The following is a 6,000-nucleotide window of genomic DNA, read 5'->3' on the forward strand; positions in this document are numbered from 1 at the left end:
CTACTCACCATCACTACTTCTTCCACCACAAACCAGGGGTGAAGCCAGGATTTTGAGGAAAGAGGGAGAAAAAACTCTTGGTAAGTTGGATACATGTGAAAAATGGACTTCGTATCCCATAGTAAGGATTGACAGAATGAGAGCTCTTTCTTGATTCTATGGGTGGTGGTGCATGGTCGTTCTTAGTTGGTGGAGCGATTTGTCTGGTTAATTCCATTAACGAACGAGACCTCAGCCTGCTAACTAGCTATGCGGAGGATTCCCTCCGCGGCCAGCTTCTTAGAGGGACTATGGCCGTTTAGGCCACGGAAGTTTGAGACAATAACAGGTCTGTGATGCCCTTAGATGTTCTGGTCCGCACGCGCGCTACACTGATGCATTCAACGAGTATATAGCCTTGGCCGACAGGCCCGGGTAATCTTTTTAAACTTTCATCGTGACAGATGATGCAATATGGGTCTCCGACATTGGCCTTACTCACGTGGTTGTTATCCAGTGATGCCAATAATTCGATAAATCGCATTTGGCACGCATAAATGCATGCCAAAGCGTCGCGGCATTCGCTTCCCGTAGGAAATGCAAGGAAAACTTGCATTTTCTTCTCAACCAACGTCCCTTCCCTATATATGTATTATTTGCATTTCTACGAATCTTTTTTAGGAACCAAAAATCATTCACCAACTCCCGAGTCCGCATCTTGCAATGTCCCTGCCCAAATGAAGCTTCATCGTTTCAAATGAAGCTTCATCGTGATAGATGATGCAATATGGGTCTCCGGCATTTGCCTTACTGGTAGCTCAAGGAATAAGTCCTAAAACTATGTTTTAACCTAAACCTGCAAGTATACAGGATCTAAAGTAGTGAGTGAGCAAATAAGGGGAAGTCCACAGGGACAAGGAGGGAGCTGGTGTTGTATTCTAAATCTTTCTAGTGACTAAAAGCACTAGGGCATTTGAATTCACCCAATAATCCTAAACTAAGGCAATACCTATTCAAATTGTGTTCTTGTTCCTTTCCAGATAAAGCTACAATGAATGATCTATCAGTTAATCTCCCTAACTCACCCCTAGTATAAGCTGTCTTCTTACAGCACAACCTATCACAGGCTCATTTGGTTTAATTAGCTACCTGTCATTCCTAAAACAATGAAGCACATTCCTTCTTCCAGAGAGGTCTCAAATGGAAGACTTATCAACCAACTTCACTAACTCACCCCTAGTATAAGCTGTCTTCTTACAGCACAACCTATCACAGGCTCATTTGGTTTAATTAGCTTCCTGTCATTCCTAAAGCAATGAAGCACAATCAAGAACAACAACATGAACATGAATTATCTTAACATATGATTATGAGTTTCATCAAAGCCCTAGTTATTAAATTATAACATGATGAACATTACTGAAAATAAACTACTACAACTTGGTGCACCGGCTACTCCGGGCATGTCTTTAACACAACCCAACAATACATATTTATACCCACAGACCCAATTTCCCAAAACTACAAAATTAGGGTTCTTCCCCAAAAATCAGTTGAATTAGGGTTACCTATTTTTTGAAATTGATTCTTGAAATCGTCGACCCATGCTTTGTAATTGCTCCCTGACCTCTTCTCATGCGCCAATTGCAACTCTAGGTTACCTAATTCATCAGTTTTTCACGCCTAGGGATTCAGGCAAAGAAGCGTGAAAAAGTGAGAAAATAGGGAACTAGAGGGCTAGGGGGGAGATGGGTTTTGGTTGTTGGTCGATAGGGTGATGATGGTGGCGGAACTAGGGTGGCTGTGGCAGGGAGAAGGTGGTGGCGACAGTTGCAGGGAGAGGTGGTTTTGCAGCAGGGTAAGGTGGAGATGAAAGAGGTCGACTGAGTTTGGGGTAGGGGGCGTTTGGTAGAGGTGTAGGGTGTTTGGTACTGTAGTGTTGAGCGGTTTCAGCGAGGGATGACGTTTCGCGATCTGGTCTGTGGGATGTGACGATGGTAGGTGGATCCAACGGTGAGATGGGAGGCTGTGGGTAGCGACCGTCGGATGGAGGAATGCAACGAAAAGGACGGCCCAAGATGGAGATGGGCGTTGCGATGTAAAGCGGGAGCTTCGGAGTTTGATGTGCGATGATGGAGCGACCGTAGGATGCTGAAATGCTTCGATCTGACGGCTGAAATCCGAGACGGGCTTGGATAGTGGAAATGGGTTTGAGAAAGGGCTTTGGGCCTTGGGTATGCCAATCCCATATCTTCTTTAAGGACAATTCTTCTTCTTCAAGCCCATTCCTAGCCTCTTGGTCTTATGCACAACGTTCTTCGCGGCTTCCTTGCGTAACTCCTCCCGGCTTTTCACTACTTTTCTGCTCTATTCCGCTCCGCAATTCATCCATACTTTATTTATTACCTAAAAATGCAAAATTAAGTAAGAAAAATATTTATTCTTGAAAACAATGAAAATACAGAATATGGGATAAAATGTAGAATTAATGCACAAAAGATGAGTTAAATGCCAAGAAAAATATATAGAAATATGCACTTTTTAGGACTCATCAAATACCCCCAAACCTGAATTTTACTTGTCCTCAAGTAAAACAAAACTAAGGAAATCCTACCTATACCACTGTCGCTGGTCTCTCGAATGCATTTAGCGTATGCACTAAGCCTTTTAAACCACTAAGTGTCCCTAGTGGACGAGTTGAAGTCTCGTGAAGGTTTGCTTAGAACGTACCTACAAAGTTCTAGGTCAAAATATAAGCTCAGATTCCATCAAATGTGACATGTGCAAAACAGTTAAGCTCACAGCAAAATGGAGATGTCAATCTAGCTATCGAAGGCACAATCCTAGCACTGATAACAAATAAGGACATGTGATAAGAGTGTAAAGTGTATCTACACATGTGTAAAGAAAGATCTGAAGTCATGACTACTAATCACCAAGAGATAGTTTCTCAGGCTAAGAACTGAGGTCGAAATCTAGCTAGCTGTCCGGACTTTACGAGAATTGTGAATGAGTTGGAGGTATTTCACAATTACTCGCGTTGTACATCAATGGCATACACCCTCCTTGCTTATTACAAAAAAAAACAACAAAATGACTATTTACATGACTCTTATTTACATTGACTATTCTCTTTTTATTTTTGGAACAAGAGATGATGGAATTGATAAATACTTGATTTTTTTGTATTTTTCTGAATATATACATCGTTTTTTTTTTTTTTTTTTTTTTTTTTTTTTTGAAGAAGGAAACACATTTGATACATAACAACAAGAAACAAAAGATTACATGACACTTTGCAAGAGGTAGCCCTTTTTGATGCACCCAGTTAAATTCGATGGTTGTTTTCTTAATGTAACCTCCACCTTCTATCCCAACCAACCAAAGAACAAGCTAGTCAAGTTTCGTTCAGTATTCTAAAGTGATTGGCAATCGTAACTTCCTATCAAACACCTTGAAGATCGAGGCCATACATGTATTGGTAGATCGTGCGCGTGCAAATTTCTTATCACTATGTGAATTGTGCTAGAATCAGGGTGCCTAAATATCTAGACTAAGACTCCTAATAAAAATACATATTTGCACAAGAGTCAACATTTCAAGGTAAATGAGCTCCATTTTTTATGTTTTTTTTTTTTAATTTTTTAATTTTTTTTTTTTTTTCAATTTTTTTCAAAAGAAGAAGGAGTTCGTTTTCAATTATGGCATATTATCGTGGTATCTACTCTATACCCCCAAACCTAAACTAAACATTGTCCTCAATGTTTCAAAATATGGAAAGAATTAAAATGCAACATATGGAAAGGGACATGCTGAGTAGAGTAAAAGGAGAGAGAATACCCGATTTCGGCGAAAGCAGAATTAAAACTCCGTTATTCAAGGCAAAAATCCAACATATTTCAGCCGAGATCATATTGGATTAGCAAAATATATACAAAAGGAAAAAAGGGTTTTTAAGAAATTTTATCTACTGGATTATATACAAAAATTCACCATACACAAAATCTAAAGAGTTGAGGATCAACCCAAAAGACAAAGTGTAAAGGTTTCAACAGCTTCACACAATAAAATATGGTAGGCATGCAAGTGAAGCTGTGAAACAAAATGAGCTACCCCCAAACCTGGATTTTCAACGGATAAATTTTGGAAACAAAATCTCGCAGTTTGGGGGTTCATCATGTACAAGGTCTAGCTCAAATGAACTGTGCTAGGGACGGGCAAACATGCTAATTCCAACTGTGGTTCCTCAAATGTATTATACTTAGAAGCAAAATAGTCCAAGAGGACTTGGGAAGCACACAGTTCCAAACCTAGATTAGGAATTTTCAGAAAATTGGTTTTACAATTTGGTACAAACCAAATCTAGGTTGGGTGGAAGGCCACAGATTGTGACTCATGTAGGAGAATAGTGCGTCATTATTAATCAAATCAAAATCTCCTAATCATCTACACATGTCACATCATGCTCACAATCATCAATTAGAAAGTTCACATCAGATCATCAACATCATCAACAAATTCATTCTCATGCATCGGCAAATCAGGAGAAATATCACAATGTGACCTAGGTAGAGAATCAGACACATCAAATATATTTTCATGCATATTAGTGTCTACAGAAGATTCAACTATTCCTATGTCATGCTCATCTTCACAGAATAATTGTACGAATCCCATGTCAATATCAAAATCATATGAATTACAATGAGTATTAGAAAAAACAACATTCATGAAGGTCGAGGGCGAGAAGCCATATGTTTTGAACCAACAGGTTCCACAATATTTTCATGTTCTTCTAACATCATCATAATCATCATAATCATCATCATGGTAGCATGCATATTGGTCCTCATTAAAAGTGGTGGTGTCGTTAGTCGATTCATGTTCCTCTAAATTAGGTTCATATTCAACATCATTTACATGAATGGGACTAGACACTTCATTAGGGACAACATACATTTCCTCATGAATTTCCTCCTTTTGTAGGTGAAGCAAAATCTGATCTAAATATGCCTGAATTCGTGATGTAGATCTATCGAAGTTTTGCTCACTGAGTCTGAAAGCTTCTGTGGTGGAGTCTAAATTCATGGGAGTACAAAATTCTTCATGTTCAAATTGTGGTGATTGGTACATGTGTGCATGGTCATTAGGGTTTATAAAAGATTGATCGCAACCCTCAAAGGATTGATTATGGTCCCAATGACTACCATTCTCACAATTTATGGGCATTTCATACCTTGGATTTTCTCTAGATTGCCTAAAATTATGCAAAATATGACAATTCTCAACAGGGTGGTCTAAACTACCACATGCGGGACATGCATAGATTTCAGGTTGCCTAAGAAAATTAGATGTGACAGATTCCTCATGTGATTGCATTTCTAAAGCTGCGATTCGAGCTTCTAATTGATCCACAAGAGATGATTGTGTGAGTGAGGCACTAGCAAAATGTTCATTTTCACGTTGTGGCGAATGATGCATGTGTGAATAGTCATTAGGGTTCATGTATTGAGGCTCGGGACTTTGAAAATGTCCATAATAATTCCTATGACTATTGACATCATGGTCTATGGGAGGTTCATAACGTGAAGTTGTCCACACGCAAGTTCTCTAAGGGATTTGTTGTATTCCCAACTGTAGAAAAAGATCTAGACATGATTGGGCTCAAAGGCTAAGTAAAGAGTTTACAAAGCTCAAAATTTGGTTTTTAAGGGATTGGACTTTTTGGAAAAATTGGTTTTGTTGGGAAAAATTTGGTTTTGGCGGGAGACATTTGGTTTTGATGGGAAAAAGAAAAATTTTGGTTTTTAGGGAAAGATTTGGAAAACTTTTTGGTTTTTATGGGAGAATTTTGGTTTTGTCGGGATAAGGAGGAAGAAGAAAAATTTGGTTGTTAATGTGGGAGCAAAAAAAATTTGGTTTTAAAATCTGGGAGCAAGTAAAGTAAATTTTTTTTTTTTTTTTTTTTTTTTAAATTAGCCTAGCATAAATTATCACAACCCATAAAAGAAAATAAAAACA

Source organism: Papaver somniferum, chromosome 3, assembly GCF_003573695.1.
Source record: "Papaver somniferum cultivar HN1 chromosome 3, ASM357369v1, whole genome shotgun sequence".
NCBI lineage: Eukaryota > Viridiplantae > Streptophyta > Magnoliopsida > Ranunculales > Papaveraceae > Papaver > Papaver somniferum.